The 21,547-nt window shown below is 40.9% G+C and overlaps 1 protein-coding gene across 7 annotated transcripts in view; it reads left to right on the forward strand.

Moving 5' to 3' along the window:
• Window positions 1-21,547, forward strand: part of tmem121aa (transmembrane protein 121Aa) — a 345,702-nt gene that overhangs the window by 265,811 nt on the left and 58,344 nt on the right. For 2 of the 7 annotated variants that reach the window (XR_005631297.1, XM_039741728.1), the window contains exon 4: window positions 11,838-11,890. The exons of 4 other annotated variants lie outside the window; for them this stretch is intronic. The gene's annotated coding sequence lies outside the window, so the exon portion shown is untranslated. Of the gene's footprint in view, window positions 1-11,837; window positions 11,891-15,723; window positions 15,808-21,547 lie in introns of all 7 variants that reach the window. One more of the 7 variants, XM_039741730.1, reaches the window with a different exon arrangement.

A 21,547-nucleotide genomic window follows, 5' to 3' on the forward strand; every position in this document is an offset into this window, starting at 1 on the left:
GTCGTACTGAGAGCAATCATAAGCAATTTATTAACTTATTTACTTAAGATTGCACTTGGAGCCAGTTGATTAATTTAATTCTTTGATACAGGAATTAAAAACAGCCATTTGCTTGATTTAATGTATTCATTTCAAGTAGTTGGATTGTGGGCATAGGCAGTGGAGACTAGAGTGGTCAAAGCCAACTGATGAGTTGACTCTCACTACTTCTGATCACTTTTGCTGAGTGTAATACTCTGTGGTTGTAAATAATTGCTGCAAAATGACTGAGTTCTAAGAGACTGCGGTCACAGCTGTTTGATTAATTTAGTTTAATAACGTTGTGTTCACAGCCATTTGACTCATTTAATTCACAAAGATGGTGATCACAGCCAATTACCCAATTTGTTTAACTAAGCTTGTGAACAATGGCAGCAAATGAATGAGTTTGGTGAGCATTTGATCAAAGCCATCTCATTGACTTGTGGTCAAGGGCTAAGGGCTCCGTTTTATTCAGTGTCAATACATTATTTTACAATATTTTAAGTTTGTGAGACCATGCTGGAAGCCAACTGAGTCACTACAGTCATCGGCAGTGGCACACTCGTGAGCTTCACTTCCATCTAGTCAGGGCATTTTTGAGGCAAGGTGTTGGGTTGAACCCCTTAATGAAACTGTCAGTTTCTTGTGTGCATTATATTTTTATGGTCGATGATTTTCTCTCCAGTCGTGTTGGTGATTGCTGGGATTGCGTTGCGGATTTCTTGCTTGTGGATTTGTTGAGCTAAAAGCTTATTAGCTTTCTCACCATGTTCATAGTAATGATGGCTGGATTTATAAATTAGTTGTTCAGTTTCTTTAGTTGTCAAGAGGTTGAGTTCTGAATACAGAGCCTGCCTTTTCCTATGTAGAGCCTCGCTTGGAAGCCTGGTATGTTCTTCATCTATTCTAGTAATTTCGCTTTTTAGCTCTGATACTTCCTTGGTTTCTAATTTATTTCTGTGGGAAAGATATGAAATAATCTGTCCTCTTAAGAAGGCCTTAAGAGTTTCCCAGAGTATTCCTGCAGAAATCTCTGAGGATGTATTTGTCTCTAGGAAGAAACTGATTTGTTTGGGTATAAATTCTGTACAATTCTTGTCTGCTAATAGAAGCGGGTTGAGAAGTCATCTGTGAGGTGAGTGTGTGGGGCATAGTGACTTTAGCTGCAAGATCAGAGGTGCATGGTCAGAAATAACAATAGCATCGTATTTGCAAGATTTAATCATAGGCAAGAGATTATCTATAAAGAAATAATCAATTCTTGAGTAGCAATGATGTACTGGTGAGTGGAAAGAATATGTTCTTGAGTTTGGGTTTAAAAACCTCCAGGGGTCTGATAAGTTGTGATCAGTTATAAACTTTGTAATTATCTTTGCAGTGTTAAATGTCGCCCCCATACACCATGATAGAAGTCCTATCTAAGAGTGGATTTAAAATGCAAAGTCCCCAGCCATTATAATTTTATGAGTGTTTACATTGGGAATGGATGCAAATAAATTTTGTATAAATTCCTTATCATCGACATTAGGTGCATAAACATTTATCAAAATCATTTTCGAGTTAGATAAGTTGCCCATGACCATCACATATCAGGATCCAATACTACATCTGATGCTACAAATGGGACTGTTCTATGTATAAGAATTCCCACACCTCTAGTTTTCTTTGTAAAGCTAGAATGGAACATTTGGCCAGTCCAGTCCTTTTGCAGCCGGAACTGATCCTTGCTTAGTAAGTGGGTCTCCTGTAAAAATACTATTTTAGCATTTAAACCTGTTAGGTGAGAGAACACTTTCTTTCTCTTTAATTCGTGATTCAGGCCTTTAACATTCCTGCTCCCAAAGTTAACTGTCTCATCATGGAGACATTGATTCTGAATTTTTGATATCATTTTATAGTCTTAACTGGAAGTGTGACAGCTTTAACCTTAATTTCCTATTTCCCCAAGAGTTATTGTCATGCAGCCTATTGTTATGTTGGTAGTTATAATTATAAGGATTAAAAGGATAGATTAGATATAGATATAGCCTGCTCTCTTTCTCTCCCCCCCTTAACCTCACACCCTCCCATTTTGCCTCCCCACGTGAGACTGGACCCCACTTCACGCAGTGCCGGTCCTCTGACATCCCTAGAGACAGAGCATGTCCTAAGCAAAACAAGCCCCCACGTTTTAGGATTAAAAAATAGAGAAATCTATTGCCAGTATAGTCTAAATACTATATGCCTAAAATATAATCATTAACAAACTATGAACTTAAAATATAATCTTCAGCAATCTTAAACTATTAAGATAATAAACCCAGATAATAAACCCGGGGAATGGTGTTAGAAAGTGGTCCAGAATAAGCATAGTAAGTCTTAATGCAATAATAACAATAACAATAAACCAAGGGTATAATGTTAAACAATCTCCTTTAGGGTAGAGAAAAAAAATGAATAAATAAACACAAACATCTATAACTGTAATTAAAACATAAACAAATAGTGTCCAAGTAATAAAAAGGATGTATAATTATAACACATAATAATAATACATATAATACATATAATAATATTTACAAATAGATCAGACAGCAGGTTATATATTCTTGCTATGTCATAACAGGCTTACGACTCACTATTGTGTTTCAGAATAGTGCCGGGATCATCTTTCTTAATTCCTTTTCTGCTTCTTCCTTGCTGGCGAAGACATAGAATTGACCTTGCAATTCCACTTTCAGTTTGGCAGGATACAAGAGGCTATATTTGATATGGGCTTGCCGTAACCGCTGTTTAATGTTGTAGAAGGCTGCACATTTAGTAGCTGTTGCAGGAGAGAAATCACGAATGTGGTTATTTTCATATATAATCTCTTGCTCGTGTCTGAGGAGTGCCATCACCTCTAGCTTAAATAATAATCTCTCGAAGCCAATAATTAAAGATCTAGGTCTAACAGTATTTTATCCGCATATGAGATAAGCCGCTGCTATCTCAGAATCTGCTTTAAAGTCCTCTCCAATTATTTTAGAAAATAGTTCAGCTGCGAATTTCACTGGGTTTGGACTTTCTCAATTCTCAGGTAGACCATCAATTCTAATATTATTCCTTCTGCTTCCATCTTCCAAAGCAGCAAGTCTGTCTCTGAGATTTTTGCATTTGGAGTTGGCAGCTGTTGCTTTTCCTTCAGCACTGGCAGCTAGATTTTCGGCTGTTTAAATCCGAGTCGTGAATGTCTCCTTGACATCCTCCAGTTGATCAGCAAGTGTGCTCAGTTTAGACGTGGTTTCCTGAATGTGCTCTTCAATTTTACCCAGCATATCTTTAAAGACTGCCTCTAAGCTAATATATATGCATTTCTCCAAGTCTTTATTATCCTGCTGCAGCTCCTGTCGCAGCTTCTCATTTGCCTTTTCATTTGCCTTTTCACTTGCCTTCTCATTTGCCTTCTCGCTTTTCCTTATATCTTTCTTTATCTCTTGCTTGAGCTCTGCTTGAGCTTCCTTGAGCTCAGAGTTCATCACATCCAGTTCAGGAAGATCATTTCCCCTTTCGCGCACCGTAGGTGAGGTGGTGGGCTCTATTACAGCCAGTGTTCCCGGCTCACGTGAAGTAGTTGAAACTGCGGACTGCAAGGTCTTTTCCAGTTTCAGATGATCTTCTCCAATCAGCGAACTATCGTGACCTGTGTCGCTCGCACTCATACATTCACTCCCCATTTTGGTGTCAGCCGGAGATGATGTAGTGGACCCTGGTCCCGAGGAGTCTGGGCTTTCACCTATCTGATCCAGGTCAGTCTCTGAAAGGCCATACCTTGAGGTTGAACTTGGACTTGTTGGTCTGAGCTTGGATGTAGCTTTAGTTTTTGTTTCTTTCTGAACCCCTTTCTTGTTGGCCATGTTTATATATGCTTGCATATACTGTAGAAGTACCCTCAGGTTGGATAAATACAGGATATCTCAGGATAATAAGAAGATAATAAGAAAAATAACACCGCTGCTAGCGGAGCTCCAGTTCAGACGTCCATCTCTCGCAACGGACGAGACCAACCTTTATTTACAGACACATCACAATACAGCACTGTAGGTTTTGTTGTGTATAACATAAAAACATGTAAATTCTGAAACGTCAACATAAACCCAGTAGGAAAGGTCTGTCTATTGTCCATTGCTACACTAACTAAGTTATCACTAACTAAGTCTGTTTCTTTGCATACTTTTCTTATTATATTTTTTCTGACACATGAGAGGGTAGAATGTCAGTTCTCAATCTGGACAATCAATGCACCCCTTATGTTATTGTATACTACCACAGCGCAAGACTTAGTGACATCCATATTTCTCCTGAACCAACACAAAAAGGAACAGTTGCTGAATTGTGAGGGCTTAGAAGGCTAACATTTTTTTTTTTTGTCCTTCTACTTAATCAAAATCATTTTGCATTTTGGCCATGAAGCTACTTTCACAGTGAACCTTTAGTGCTGTATGCATTAGTTTCACTATACGTGTTGATGTCTACTGACCAATTCACGTCATCTTCACTATTGCTCGATTCAACTAATGGTTCACTTGCAGTTTGTTCTAAAACTGGCTTTACAACTTCTCATTTACACGCCATTGTGTTTGGGTTGAAGGCTCTGCCGTACTCATGAATATTGAGTGAAAGAACACAATGAAATATTAATTTTGCTTTGCAGCGTCATGTTATTTCATCCACTAGATGGCAGGAAAATACTCTCCTGAGAGTTATTCGTGCTCAACAATGTAAAAGAAGATCATTACAGGTCACCTTAAGTCTGGCTTGGTAATAACCATATTTATATAGATTTTTGAGTCCAAGTCTTGCTCAGGGTTAAGCCAAGGAGGTTAATAACATGCCAGTTTAGAATGCTCACTCAACCCAACTTTGGAGCCATTGGGGTGTCAGAAAAAGGAGATTTTCCACAGGAAACAAAGGCAGGTATGGTAAAAAGTGACCAGGTCGAAATTGTTGTGACACTAGCCAATGCAACATTGCATGAAAGCACAAAAAGAAAAACTGTATTAAGTTGAATTGGGCAGTTAGAAATGGATTTGGGATAGATAGATAGATAGATAGATAGATAGATAGATAGATAGATAGATAGATAGATAGATAGATATACTGAGTCCCCGCAATTTGTTCACACTGCCTAAAGCTATTACTGATTGGATGTAAGGGAGGTCCTCATATCAGCATCCTGCTGCAGTTGACATCAGCCATTTGAGTACCCAGAAGATGATCGAATGTGACTGTACAGGAAGTAAAGGTCATCAGAAGGTTTTGGTAGGTGAACCTGCAGAAGGATTATTAAATACCCTATTACATACTCATAGGGACAAGAGAGGAGGGTTGGTGTGTCCACACGAGCATGTCTTCTCCCACTTGTCCTACCCCTGAGCCAACATCATGACAGAACCTACTGATTCTTTAAAAATGCGTATTGTGTTTACTCAGCTTGTGATTCATATTATGCAAAATTTGTTTGGAGATAAGAAAAGAGCAAAAATCAGGAGAGGCACATACTTTTTCACAGTGCTGTGTTAATAGAAAGAGATAGATGAGAAAAATACTTTGGATGAAAGAAGGCACTGGAGGAGCCCAAAGAATTGTTGTGGTGGCAACCAAGTCGTCCTGTTTTAATCTGATACTGTAAATATTAAACTAAACAGGCACATGATGGCACTTTGAGAACATAAACAGGTCGCCACTCTTCACCTTAGGGCGGCTTCTCAGAGCAGTGCTGCTTGGTACAGCGAGTCAGTCTTGGCAAAGGCCCGTCCTATGGCCAGCTCAGGTCCAAAATAGACGTCTCCATCTGGGGATGCCTGGGTTTTATAATAACAGCAACATTTATATATATATTACACTTTCATACAATGTAGCTCCAAGTGCTTTACAAGTTAACAAAGAGAAAGTTACAAGAAAAGAAAAATAATTAGGAATTAGGCAAGATTATTAAAGAATGAGTGAAAAAACAAGGTAAGGTCAGATGGCCAGGAGGACAGAAAAACAAAAAAAGAGTGTCTTCTATGCACTGTGGATGAGAAAAGAGACAATAACGTTAGCAACAGTACCCCTCTTGGCCCGGAGGGGTATTACATACCTCTGATGAGCCCAGAAAGTGATCCTCGGACTTGCATGCATCACGACTGATATAGTTAAGGTGCTATATGATCATTAAATGGATAAGAATTGCACCATATAATATAATGAGAAGTGAAGATGACTACATCTTGCCTGAAGAAGGGGCCTGAGTTGCCTCAAAAGCTTGCATATTGTAATCTTTTTAGTTAGCCAATAAAAGGTGTCTTTTGCTTGACTTCTCGCTACATCCTGAATGGCTAACACAGTACATCACCCTAGTACTACAATTATATAATATATAAATAGATAGAAAATGGCCTAAATAAAAATAGCATTTATTCATCTTCAAAGACATTGCTAAAGTTACAGCAGAACAGTGCAGGTCAAAATCAAGTTCCAACAACACTTTAATATCCCTCAGAGAATAAAAGATCAGCTGCTGACAAGAATGCCCACACGGAGCAGTCCATTACTGAAGATGCTCCACTATTTATTATTTGTGATTTATTTTTTTCACATGATTGCAATGACAGTAATTGATTCACTCCATGAGACTGTGCTGGGCAGCTGGCTGGCAGCTAATTGTTTATTGGGTGCTTAGGAGTGCCATTGCAATGAAGCCTCCAGGAGGGTTGCCAGGCCCAAGGTTGGGGGCATCTAGTCAAAATAATTAACATGTGTTGTAAATTATGCATATGCGCCTGTATAAAAGTCACAATGGTGTTCTACTGAAAAGATAATGTACAGTACACTAAAGCGTACTCCACAGTTGGAGCTTGCTCATCTCTGAAAGCAGAAACGTCTCTCCCCAAGGCCGCCTGTCCAGTGCTAAAAGCACTTTATTCACCAATGCATGAGATGAGTTTAATGTGGGAGAAGCAGGGGGCTACTGAGACGCAGTGCTTAAAATAAATTAATTAAAACTAGTAAATGTTAGTGTGTTTTTTCATCTTGAGGTGGACAGCCAGAAGATGAGTGTACTCAGGCGGAAAGGTAACAACTTATGTCGAGAAAACCTGCAGAGGGAAAATTCACATTGGTGGGTGAGAGTGAGTGATAGAAAGTTGATTCCCAACAGAAATGATTTTCAACATGAGTTACAATTCACTGACACGTCTGTGCTGTGTTTTAAGACTAATAACTTCAGTTGAAAGGAATGTGTGCATTTGGAAAGAGCTTTAGAAAACTGACAGAAACTGGGTCAGTATCTGGCAACTTCCCAGAGGGAGCTGACAAAAAGAATTTTCAGTGCTGTAGGTGGACCTGCGGGCAGAAGAAGCAATTTGTTCAGTAATTCCTTATTAAATCTGCTTTAAGTGGCAATCAGTTTCCCTTATGCGACCTTTGGCTCCTCCATCATAGAACAACTGTGAAAGAGATCGGGCAAGGTGGCGTGAAGTTTCTGAGATTAAGGGTGTGAGGACATTGCAACAAATGAAACATTTTTGTACATTTTGAAATCCTGATGTTACTAGGCAGATACATGGCACAGCAGTGGTTTGTGCTGCTGCCTTACAGCCTTGATCACCTGGGTTTTAGTCAGTAGCCTGATGCAGGTTTTGGACTTGTCAGGATTCAGGAAATTGTTTTAGTTTTTGTGAATATTTCTGTGCTTTCAGGCGATGTCATGGGTGTCACCATTCTGAGAAGCTGTTTGGTGTGATGCTCTTTGTGTAATGAATCTCAAGAGTTTCTAAGCACAAAGTCCCAAAATGCCCACTAGAGAGGGCAAACCATTAAATCTGCCTAATTAAAAGAGCAAACTCTGTATCTTTATTTATATATTTATATAAAGATGTATTTATCCAAAAATGCTCTGGGGCAGAAAGAAGCTCAATGGAGCACAAAAGACGTAGGACTTGCCTAAGCAATGAGGTAGTCCAATGGCAACCAAAGTACCAGTACAGACTTCAAGAGATAAAGTCAAAAACAGAGAGCCGGTTCAAACAATCACCACACCACCAGCACTTTTAGAATGAACCGCAAAGGACTGTGTGTCAACCCCACTTTTTTAGGGCTGAGGGTATACCCTGGTAGTGTTGGGCAGGTGGCCTACCTCTTGGGGAACCAGCCATAAAACCCACAGGAACAGAACGCTCACATCGGGAAAAATGAACAAAAGTAACATTAGCAGAAATCAAAGGTTCAAAAATGAACAAAAAAAAAACATAAAATAAGAATTTGAGCCTCAGCTACTGGAGCAACCCTGGCTGAAATACCAGCACATAGGGCACACGTGGCATGGGATTTGACCTTTTAAGGTCATGATTCTTATCTGTAGGCATCCAAACTTTGTTTATGTTATGACCACCCCAACAGATTTTGTTTTTAAAATAATTAATCATGTGAGAAGATAATAACCATGAGCAGGAAAATATCTAGAAAGGGGCAAAACAACATCATTGTCAAATACATACAAAGATCTGCACCAAAAGCACAGTAAAAAACTGGGCACCAAATCTGGAATTGTCTGGCCAACACAAAGTTGAAGGTTAATTGTGACAGAGACGGTCACAACAAAGTGCCGAGCTTGGTAACTTAGTATGTCATGTTAGTTAACAACATGGTGGAGTCAAAATGGCAGCATAATTGAGAATTCCAAAACACGAATGGTGACATCACTATAGCAACAATAAAAACTGATTGCTGATAAAAAACAATATTAAATTAAAGAGTGATGAAAATGCAGGTATAACAGACAATAACTTTGTATAATGTTAATGTTTACCCGCCGGGTGGAATTGAAGAGTCACATAGTGTGGGGCAGGAATGATCTCCTCAGTCTGTCAGTGGAGCAGGGCAGTGACAGCAGTCTGTCGCTGAAGCTGCTCCTCTGTCTGGAGATGATTCTGTTCAGTGTATACAGTGGATTCTCCATGATTGGAAAGCCTGCTCAGCTCCTGTCACTCTGCCAAGGATGTCAAACTATCCAGCTCCGTGCCTACAATAGAGCCTGACTTCTTCACCAATTTGTCCAGGCGTGATACATCCCTCTTCTTTATACTGCCTCCCCAGCACACCACCACATAGAAGAGGGCACAGATGTTGAAAGACACCAGCCTTCTAAGGAAGTATAGTCTGCTCTGTCCTCTCTTGCACACAGCATCAGTATTGGCAATCCAGTCCAATTTATCACTCAGCTGCACTCCCAAGTATTTATAGGTCTGCACCCTCTGCACACAGTCACCTCTGATGATCACGGGTCCATGAGGGGCCTGGTCTTCCTTAAATCCACCACCAGCTCCTTGGTTTTGCTGGTGTTCAGTTGTAGGTGGTTTGAGTCGCACCATTTAACAAAGTCTTTGATTAGGTTCCTATACTCCTCCTCCTGCCCACTCCTGATGCAGCCCACGATAGCAGTGTCATCAGCGAACTTTTGCATGTGGCAGGACTCCGAGTTATATTGGAAGTCTGATGTATATAGGCTGAACAGGACCAAAGAAAGTACAGTTCCTTGCGGCGCTCTTGTGTTGCTGCCCACAATGTCAGACCTGCAGTTCCTGAGACACACATACTGAGGTCTGGCTGTAAGATAGTCTACGATCCATGCCACCAGGTATGAATCTACTCCCATCTCAGTCAGCTTGTCCCTAAGGAGCAGAGTTTGGATGGTGTTGAAGGCTCTAGAGAAGTCCAGAAACATAATTCTTACAGCACCAATACCTCTGTCCAAGTGGGAGAGGGATCGGTGTAGCATATAGATGATGGCATCCTCCACTCCCACATTTCTCCTGGTACGCGAACTGCAGAGGGTCGAGGGCATGGCAAACCTGTGGCCTCAGGTGATGAAGCAGCAGCCGCTTCAGGGTCTTCATCACATGTGACGTCAGAGCGGCAGGCCGGAAGTTATTCAGCTCAATAGGATGTGATATGTTTGGGACTGGGGTGATGCAAGATGTTTTCCAAAGCCTCGGGACTCTCCCCTGTTCCAGGCTCAGGTTGAAGATGCGCTGTAGAGGACTCCCCAGCTCCAACGCACAGGCCTTCAGCAGTCGTGGCGATACTCCATCTGGACCCACTGCTTTGCTGGGCTGCTGTAATTGTGGGTGAGGTGAAACTCTCTCCTATGCTGGTATCAGCAGAAGGATGGGTGGAGGGTGCAATACTCCGAGGTTAGAGTGGGTTATGGTGGTCAAACCTGTTAAAGAAATTGTTCATCTGGTTTGCTTTCTCCACGTCTCTCTTGATGGTGGCACCCCACTTCGAGCTGCAGCCAGTGATGATCTTCATCCCATCCCATACTTCCTTCATGCTGTTATTCTGCAACTTCTGTTCCAGCTGTCTCCTGTACTGCTCCTTCGCCGCCCTGCGCTGGACTCGGAGTTCCTTCTGCACATGGTTGAGCTCATGCTGATCACCGCCTATAAAAGCCCATTTCTTCTGGTTCAAAAGGCCCTTGATGTCATTTGTAATCCATGGGTTGTTGTTACCATAGCAGCGTACTGTTCTTACTGGAACTACAATGTCCATACAGAAGTTGATGTAGTCAGTAGTGCAGTCAACAACCTCCTCAATGTTCTAACTATATGATCCCTGCAGGATATCCCTGCCGTCTCTCAGAGCCTGCTCTTCCTCAGGGGACTACTTCCTGAATGAACATGTGGTTGTAAGTAGCTCCCTCACTCTTGGTTTGTAGTGAGGCTGAAGCAAAACTGGGTTATGATCTGCTTACCCAAGCGCAGGTGGCGGGATGGCGCTGTATGCATCTTTAATGTTTGCATACAGTAGGTCAATAGTCCTATTTCCCCGGGTGTTACAGTCCACATACTGGGAGAAGGCAGGTAATGTTTTGTCCAGCATCACATGGTTAAAGTCTCCAGTGATTAGCACAAGCGCCTTGGGGTGCTGCATTTGTACTTTAGCAACAGCGGAATGGATGATGTCACCCGCTCCACGTCCACCCGAGGAGGAGTGTAAACAATAACAACAATTACATGTCCAAACTCTCTGTGCAAGTAATAGGGATGCAGACTTACGGCCAACAATTCAATGTCCCTGCAGCAAGTAGAGATTTTGACGTTTACATGTCCAGAGTTGCACTACCTTGTATTCACATAGAGAGTGAGTCCTCCTTCTTTCCGCTTCCCCCAGGTATTTGCGTCTCTGTCCTCTCTAACTGTGCTAAACCTGGGTAGCTCAATGTTAGCATCTGGGAAGTTAGTTGTTAGCCACGTTTCACAAAAACACAACAAACTGCATTCTCTGTAGGTCCTGACATTTTTCACCAGTGCAGCCAGTTTGTCGATCTTATTTCATAGTAAGTTCACATTTCCCAGGATCACGGAAGGCACCAAAGACTTGTATCACCACTTTCTCGCTAGCCGCTTAGCATTTAGCTTAGCGCCAGCTCTGCTTCCATGATACGACCTTCTTCTTCATCGGGTAAATAGGGAACCACACCGGCACGGGCCTCTGTTCTTAGCGCTTGAAGTTGACTACCTGAATAGACGAGTCTTGGCGTGTAAAAATCCATGTCCAAGTAGTAAAAAGTAGTAAAAAGTGTACAGGGAACAAGTCCACATTAAAGAAAGTAGTAGGAGTGATCAGTGAAACAGAGAAAAAGGTAAAAAGATAAAGTCTTACATGGAGCTGCAGGAAAGGCTGCCACTCGCGGCAGTGCCTGTGTCATCAATCAATTTAAGTTTCTGATTGTTGATTAACTTTAAGCTTGTTCACTGATCGCTATCCTTAAATGTACCAACACCTTAAAACATTTCCAACGCTTCATTTTTCAGGTCTGTGTCTGTGCTGCTTCTGTTTTCATCAAAAAGTCTACAATAGTTTTCAGGTGAGTTCTGCCTGCTTCTCCAAGTTCGTGTCACATTTCAAAGATGTGCAGATTAATGTTATGACTGTAAATTGTCCTGGTTGAATGTGTTTTTGAGCCTTGAGATGTTCCAGCATCCCCTGGCAGAACTACTTAGTGAATGGAAAAGACCAATCATGGATACGATATTGCTTAATTGTATGGCACTTAAACTGGGAACATGTTTCTGGAACACACTTGTGGAGACAGCAAGTCCGAAAAGAGGATGTGCAAACAAAAAGAGTACATGCAGATTCCAAAGAGCTGGGAGGCTGAAAAAGTAGGACATGCCATTTATACTTGCTAATCCTGCACTGCTCTCCACGTGTACTTCAGTAGATGTCATCCACCTGAAGCTAAGCACGTTCAGGCCCGACCAGTACTTGGAATGTAGGCCAACTAGGAAAAGCTTGGGGTACTGCTAGAAGAGGGGTTGGTGAGGCCTTCAGGGGGCTCTTCCCCTGTGGTCTATCTGTGGATCCCATTGCTTCAGTGCTGCAATTGGGACACTGCTGTAAAAATTATGCCGTCCTTCAGATGAGACATAGAAACAAAGGTCCTGAAACTCTGCGGTAATGAAAGATCCTTTGTAAAGAGTAGGGTGAATCTCGATGTCCCAGCTAAATTGTCCACCATGGCCAAGTCATTCTGGCTTCCTAATCATCCCCTGTCTCTAATTGGCTAACTGTCTCTCACCCCTTGACCACCTAACAGCTAATGCGTGGTGAGTGAACTGCTGCAAAAATGGCTGCTGTCACGTCATCCGAGTGGATGCTCAGTATTAGTGGTAGTGGAAGATACCCCCACCAATCACATTAAATCACATTGAGTACTGGTAAAAATGCTATATAAATGTGAATTATTATTATTATTATTATTATTATTATTATTATTATTATTATTATTATTATTATTATTATTATTTCTTCAGATCTCACTGCATTTGCTATTTCTGTACTCTGATGGTGAAGCTAATTGCAGGCTCTTACCAACCTTGACTTGTTTTCCCCCTTTTGTTTTCTGCTTAGTCTAGTCACAGCTTGGAATGACAAACTGATTCAGGGCTGCAAGCTATCTTCACATCTTCCTATTATCACCTTCTTGCTTGGGGTTAATGAACACTGGACTTGAATATATATTTGATGTGTGGACAGTACTGCCATCTGGATAGCACACCACCTAAACCGTAGTGCCATCTGTTATAGCTGGGCAGCTTTGGTGCTCGTTAAACACAGTGAGAGGATACTAAAAGTAGGTCCTGTCACCCAGTGTATCATGTGCAGCATGATTGTAGATGTCACCTCCAAAGGTGCCTACGTTACATTTGTACCTTGGTGCATTTGTACATTGGTGCTCCTTCCAGTCTTGCCACCAAAATAGAATATGGCTGCTGTATTAGATATGGGATGACATCCCATAAACCCTGTACCCTTACCTGGGAGGGAGGCTAGTATAATAGATGGACAGAGGAAAACTGCTTTCCAAGAGTGCATGCTCCCCGAACACACTGGATTGCAGCATTCCTGGGCCAGTATGCCCAATTCTCTACCTGCAGGGAATGTTGGGAATTGTGGTACCGTGGGACAGCTCTGCTGGGTTCCCTGGTTGCCGACAGCGGGAGATGCTGGGGAGGGCCGTCTTTACTTTCAGGGGCTTCTGCCTGACCAAGGAGTACTTTCTCGTTGACATCGGAAGTATTCCTGGGTGTGGGTGGTCAGACTCAGGACGAGGTGGATGAGACCGCATAGAGGCATAGAAGGAGAAACTTATTGCTGGATGTGTGGTCTAGAAGAAAGGAAACTGAAACCCTTTGGTGGTATTGTCTGAAATAAAGGCATTTTTAGCTTCAAAGGTTCTCTCGAGGGGGTCTGCTTCATGTGGGACAAAGTTCAGTTAAATGAGATATCATTCTCCATGAGCCTTCAGCTTTACACTGTCCTGACCTTAAGAGGTGTGGGGCTTACTTGAGTGGAGGCGTGGCTGAGTTGACTTCCATGGGCATTTTCTCAGAGCTAGGGAAGAGAAAAGTGAAGATGTGGTTAGTTCAGTCCTGGAGGGGTTATTGAACCCTTTGTCCAAGCCTGGAAGGTGATCCTCAGGCACCCATAGAAGCATAGTGGGAAGAAATTGCTTACCATAAATACAGATGTCTTAGGATACCCATGATCCAGAATGGGCTCGGAGTAGGCTGAGGGTCCTCAGAGTACTAAAAGAGGTAAGGACGCAGAACTAAATGCCTGCTTTTATTAAACACAATCAGGGTTCCTTATTTCTGTCACTTTATCCGCTAAAATGCCAGACCAACCCCACTATTCGAAACTCCCCATTTTACATCATCTGCCTTCCAGTCATGTGATTGCTATGAAGAGCCCGAGCCTTTAAAGACATTAAAACCAAGGACTGCGGTGCGGCTAAAACTCCTTATTGACAGAGCTGAATGGCCAGATATTTCTAGTAAGGTGACGTTTCTTTTATGGCCTAAGTCTGTTCTGAGATGTGTGTGCTCAGTTGAGCTGCAGCTGTTTGTAGCGATGAACATTTGTGCAGGTTGGCCAGCATCTTTTGAAGGAATACCCTGACCACAAGCAAAATTTTGTTTTGTTTTACTCTCATGTGTTCATTCAGAAAGAAGATATGAATGGTAGGTGACCAATTGCAGGACAGCAGCCAATAATATCAAAACATACATGGAAAAAAATCTCATGTTACTGTTGTTACAAAATCCACATGGCAAAGTCATGCATCTATTATCACTAAAATATGTTAAAATAAACCATTTGTTGAGAATGATTTCATGAACAATAAACGAACACACACACATGCAGACAAGTATCTGAACTAAAGACTCGCCTCTCCCCCTTACTCATTGGTGAAATGTTCTGTCTACAATTTAAAATGAACAGAATTGTGGGAAGGCATTGTCCTGTTTACAAAGTAAAATGTCTTTTCTAGAAAGAAATTTTAATAATAATTTAGCAAAAAGGCATACTTTTTGCATATTTGGAGCATTCAACTAAATAACGTAGACTTACAGTATATTTATGCAACATGAGTAATATGAGAATTTTTTTCATGGATATTTTTCACATCATTTGCTGTTGTCCACCATGGTTGACTTTTAGGTTCCATTACATAATGAAATATTTTTTCTTGCTTTGCATTTAAACATAAGATTACAATTTTTTCTCAGCTATCACTATATAAAGCGCATGGGGTAAGTAAAACATAAACAAAATATTGTTTCTTAGTGGAGAATTCCTTTAAAAGTTAATGTGGTAAGATAGATTCACTTGTTTAATGACATGTTGTAATCCACACTTTTTGATGTTCTTCTTCTACTGCTGCCTCTTACAAATTGTTGGATTTGAGTTTTGAACTATTACAGCATGGTCAAAATTGCTTAAGGTTCCTCGTGGAGATGTTGAAATTCTGGAACATATTAAATAAGAAATAATGGGCCTTCAGATATGAAAGAGTGTGGTTGAGCAGAATAAGGGTCTATGCCCAGTAAAAAGGGTCTTCTCTTTTGAGTTTTTCTACGAACAATTCTGTGGGCTTCATCAGGTCCTTCCATTCTGTTCCATAGGCATTTGCATGTGCCCATTGCTGCCTGGATTTGAGTTTGGAAATGTAATTGACAAATATGGGCAATTGATTATAACAAAGTGTTCATAAGTGTTAGTAAAAACATGTTCACTTGATATTTTATCAAAGGCATGGTAGGTCATGCATCAAGGATGCTGGGGACATGCTTTGGAACTCCTGACGGTGTCCTTTTTATTAAATCCTTTTGAATTAATTGTTAATTCCATTAGATTGTCCAGGTAGAATACCAGGTTTAAGTAATGTGGGGATCTTCAGCAGCATCTCTATTTGAGGATCCATTGGGCATAGAGGAGGTGAGTATTTTGACTTTTTGTTTTGGGTAAACACTTATAATTAAAGGCCTTCAAGCTTTTGCTCCCTTATTTAGATGATTGACAGGAGCCTTAAAATGATTGTGCCCAGTGGCCCTTATGGGCAAGATCTAGCCGTGGTCAAAGAAGGATGCAGGTTTAGGCCCTGATTGGGACAGTCTGCTATCTGTATAATTTGTAGTTTTGCAGCTGAGAATTTTAACACAATTCCATTGAAAACTGAGTAATAAATTGAAGGATAACAGGTTCTTGATTTTTAACCCTAACTTCCCTTAGCATCCCAAAATGTGAAAATTTGCAAATTGTGTGTTTAATTTTTACTGGGCGAGGTAGCAATGTATCATGGTTCCACAGTGGTCACAATTTTGCTTTCAGTTTTGTTAAAAATATATGTTGAATCTGGAGTCAGGTGCTCCTTTGTAAACACAAACCTGAGCCCAGTGCTGTCATGATAAACTTCGACCCCCATGATACTGAAATTAAATTAGGCCAGTCTGTGAATGTACTGAGCTTTTTTAATGCTCATGTGGACGTTAGATCCAAGGGAGGACTGAAGAAGGGCTTGTGGTCCCAAAAGAGAAAATGCTGGTTTATGTAGAAGTGTGATAGAACACCACTGGTGCTGCCTGATTACACCATGTAAAGTGATGAGATCATTGCATCTGGTGGTCATCCAAGAAGACACTTGACAAAACTGGAAACCAACAGGAGTCATTTTCAAATCATCAGGCTGGCTGTGTGCAGGAACGTGGGCAGAGTTATCTGGGGGTCACAGATCTCCTTTCAGGTTGGTGGAGGCAGATGGGCAATCTCTGGAAGCTTCTAAAGCCTCTCCTGTGATCTCCTTGGCATGTCCTGGCAGGCTCGTGCGAATAGTCGTGCCCTTGATGTTGTTTGTGTTGAAGTCTATACTTTTCTAAATGAATCTAGAAATGCAGAATGTGTTGTGTTTCTATGAACTGAGAGACACTTCTGCATTTCTAATTCTGTGTGTATAGCCTTGGGGTTTCACAGAGGGGCCCCACTTTACTCATAATATCCCCAGTTTAACCCCTACCCATTTGTCTATTAGTCAAGTTTCTGGTTAATATATCTTTGACTTGAGACCAAAGACAATAAAACAGCAAGGAAGCAGCTACAAGCTTTTATTTGTTCATTACAAGTCTTCTCCACAAATGTTCTTAATTCCTGAAATATGCCTAAAGCTGAAGCAAAGCGATTACATTTGTGTGTGTCATTTACCCCAGAACAACCTGGATGGATAGCAGTACTTGTTGTTAAAGGCTAGACACCCAGTGTGCCTACTGCTCAGGTGGAAGGACTTTTTGCATTACGTCGTGAGCTGGTCAGTCTTTCTGGCAGAGCTTTCAACTGCGATGATTTTTATGATTTTCACAATTCTGTATGCCATTTTTGGGCCAATAGGGCATCAATAAGTAGGTGCCAATTCCCTTCCCATGCTGACCTCAGTCCCCTTGATGGATCCTTTCCAGATCCACCCCTTTCTTCTCATTTCTTTTGTTATCCTTCCCTGTCCCAGTTACACAGGGTGTTCTTCAGGGTTCGGTTCTTGGCCTATTGCTTTTTGTTGTTTACCTTCTCCGTCTGGCCAAGAATAGTAAACAGTATGGTCTGCAATTTCATTTCTATTCAGATGACCCTCAGATGTACATACAGTCTACTTCTGATTTCCTACCGAATGCATAGTAGTAGTAGTAGTAGTAGTTTATTTATATAGCGCCCTTCACAGACAAGAAGTCACAGAGCGCTGAACAGCAAATACAGAATAAATGCAAACAGTTGAAGGAAAAACATAAACAAAAGCAGTAAAAAAAAAAAAACAAACTGGAACTATTTAGCACTAATTAAAAGCTTGCTTAAAAAGAAATGTTTTTAGTTGTTTTTTAAAAGAATCAACAGACTCGACTCCACGCAGACAACAAGGCAGGCTGTTCCATAGTCTTGGTGCCACAGACTGAAAGGCACGATCCCCACGGGTTTTAGCCGAGTCGTGGGACAACTAAAAGGCCCTTTGACCAGATCTTAGAGTCCGGCAAGCTGTATGGCGTTGGAGCAGGTTGGTTAGGTACTCAGGGGCCTGTCCATGCAAAGCTCTGAAAGTGAGTACCAAAATTTTAAAATGAATTCTATAAAACACTGGGAGCCAGTGCAGTGTGTACAGAATGGGAGTGATATGATCACTCCAGCTAGCACGAGTTAGGAGCCTGGCAGCTGCATTTTGAACTAACTGGAGGCGTGACAGAGAGGACTTGCTCAAACCTGTAAAGAGAGCATTATAGTAATCAAGCCGTGAAGAAATAACAGAATGAACAAGCATCTCCAATTCTGATTTAGAAACAACATTTCTTAATTTTGAAAGATTTCTTAAATGAAAGAAACACGAGCGGCTGACTGACCGAACATACTCATCAAGTGTCAGGGACTGGTCAAAAATAACCCCAAGGTTACGTAGACTCGACTTAATAACAGGAGAGACAGAAGATAATTTTAAACTGATCTCAGAATGAAGAACAGGAGGAGCAACAATTAGTACCTCAGTTTTTCCTGAATTCAACTGCAGGTAATTACTACATAGGTCGAGTGCATTGGTCACACTGATTCTTGGCTGTGCCACAACTGTTTAAAACTTAACAGAGACAAGACAGGGGTGTTGTTGATAGGTACCAAGACTCTTGTTAAATGTATTAGAAACTTCAACATTGATTTTAATGGTTGTGCCATCTCTCTGTCCTCCGAAGTCAGGAAATTTGGAGTTTTGTCAGTTTCCAGTCAGTCATTTGAGTGTCATGTTGAAGAATTTTACCCATTCTGCTTTCTTTCAGCAGAAGAACATTTCACAAATTAGATCTTTTCTGCCTCATCAAACACTTATTCATGCTTTTGTCACCTCTCGGCTTGATTATTGTAAAGCACTTCTCTTTGGTGCTCCTGTTGAAGTTCTAAATAGCCAGAACCTTGGGAACATATAACCACCTCACTGGCTTCCTTGCACTGGCTGCCTGTTAAATATTGGATCCCATCCAAAATTCTTCTGTTAATTATAAGGCTCTTTATGGCAGTAGCTCTGTCTTTATTTCAGATATGTAAACATACCATATACCCTGCTGCAATTTGATATTGCATGTCTTGTAGCTCCACACACTAAAGTCAAGTCACTGGGTGATTGAGCTTTTAGTTCCACAGCGTCCATGTTGGGGGCAGTTATTATGTCTCAAACAGTCTTCCTCAGTTGCTGCTTTTAAAGCCAATCTAAAGACATATTTTTTAAACAAGCTTTTATGTTTTGAGTGTTTAGTACATTTATGTCTTTTCTTTTCCGTTTTTAATCTTTTATGTTTTTGCTTACTCCTATACTCTTATACAGTGTCCTTGAGTGTTGTGAAATGCATTATTATTATTGTTACTAGTCAGTGTTTTACTTATGACACTAGTCTTGTGTTTTTACACCTTCAGCCCATGTTGACCTGATGCAATCCTCTTTACTGGTTCTAGCCGGTCATGCAAGCTGCTAAAGTAACTGCTAGACCACAAACAATTAACCCTTAACCGTTCCTATTTTTTCCTAGTACCCATTTTTATGATTTTTGTAGTATGTGTCTAATCAATACTTGCATAAAATACAGAAAACACACAGTACATTATCATTAGTCGTCCATCACAGTCCATCTCCATATCAGTGTAGAACACATTCATGCCACGTAATCTCATTTGAAAGACATCTCTACTTGTTTATGCTGCATTATGCATTTTGTTGTTTGAGCTGAGGTGTCTGTAAATAATCCATTTGTAGAGGAAGGTTAATCGCACTGTTTGCCACCAATATGATAGGAAATTAACCTTTTGTCTCTATAGCGTTTGCATTCACTCATATTCCTAGGTATGCTTTGCACAATCAGTCATTTCAAAACGGAGAAATAATGCTGGGAATTGATCTAAACAAGGAGTATTATTTCAGCGCACCATCTAAATCATACTGTAATTAAACAAAAGCACCCAATAACTCTGATGCTGACTGATATAAATTAATTTGACAAAGTGCCGAGTAAATATAGCAGTTGCTGACACAGTTTTCTGTTTTAATATCCATATGGTATGTTGCTGGCACTACGGATAACAAATGAATTCCCATAAAAAGATTTTCAGGATAAATGTGGGTGGTCGTGCTCAACTGTAAAACTGATAATGAATCATCAAGCAAACGGGATGGAGGCTTGCGTGGAGTTTTTGATTTTGTTTACCTGATTGTAGAGGTCTGAGCTGTGTGTTTCTTGGAGATTACGTGTTTAAGGAAGTCAATGAGTGTGTGAGCTTCACCACCAGTATTGCTGTACACCTGCAGACATGTCTGGGGCTACTCAAAGAAGTTTCTAATATTTTGTCCCTTGTCACAAGATGATGCTACAGCTGGCTGGCGTAAGTGTAGTAAGTTGCCGTGTGGTGTCATCCAGAACAATAAATGAATAACCAAAGTTCCTACCATTCTGACTGGAAGAGTCTGAAGCACAGCCACAGAGATAATAATCATGTAGATTGTCAGATGTTTGCCTGCATGTTTTTTGAAATGTGTTTTGTTTTAAATTTGGCAATTTTATCAGTGATCGATTTGGTTGGCAGTAGCATCCCTGCAGGTGAGTATGACAAGTTAGTTTTAAAAACAGTTTTTGCAAATGTGAGAAAAGGAATTTAGAAGGTTGATCAGTAGCAGATTGACCAAAGTGGGTTATCCCTGTACTTCAGCCCATGCATTTGGTGGGACAAAGAGTAACACGCATTCATTTGCAGCTGCCTCCTGATCATGCCTCCTGGGTAATTGTGTGTTTATCTGACAGTTCATTGCCGAGACAGAAGAAGAGAGAAGTTAAAGCTTCAGTTTTGGTTTTGTCCTGTTAGTTTCTCTTTTTCTTCATTGTTCAAAGTTTATAGTCATGTGAGTCACTGTCTTCAGACAAAGCCTGGTCATTGTGCCGCTGTTAAGTATCCGCATTCAGACAGAAGTGTGAACCTTTCCGGGCACAGATTTGAATCTCGCCTTCAGGATGTTTTCAATTTTCTCACTACACTTCTTGGGTTTATATTTGTGTATAGACCTAACCAGTTGGTACGACAAAAAGGAAAGCTGCATTGTGATTCACCAAAACTGATTGAGTTGTGTTGTCCGACTTTATCATAGTGCAGTCATTTGTAGTTCATATATTAGTTTGTGTTCCTGTTCTGTGATATGAAAATAATAAAACTCTGCACGCACAGCTGGCACATGTGAATGAGCAGCAGAAATGTGCATTCCTATGGGTTCCGTACTGTAGACAGACTGTTTGTAAAGGTGAAAAACTTTTTTTTTTTTATATTAAGAGAATGGGATTTGGAACTTACAATGATCCACAGAAAAGAGAGAAGTCCAGTGTTGATTTCTGTGCCAGCCCTGATCAGGAAACATCACTGATTTCGAGGTTTGATTGACAGTTTTGCAATGGGTGGACAAGGGGGACTGAATTAGATGTAACACGTTCTGCTTATCCTCCACTCATCGCTTTTGCTTGCAGTCCTGGCAAAAGCAGAGCAATTTCAACAGTGTGGCGCATCTGTTTCTGAGCAGGAGTGCAAGCGTTGCTTACCGGCGCACCAACACCTATTGGGGTCTCTAATCCCCCAAACCTCTCAGTCGTTGATGGTGCGTCATTTCCTTGGAGCACTTGATGCTTTG

Source organism: Polypterus senegalus, chromosome 18 (assembly GCF_016835505.1).
Source record: "Polypterus senegalus isolate Bchr_013 chromosome 18, ASM1683550v1, whole genome shotgun sequence".
NCBI lineage: Eukaryota > Metazoa > Chordata > Cladistia > Polypteriformes > Polypteridae > Polypterus > Polypterus senegalus.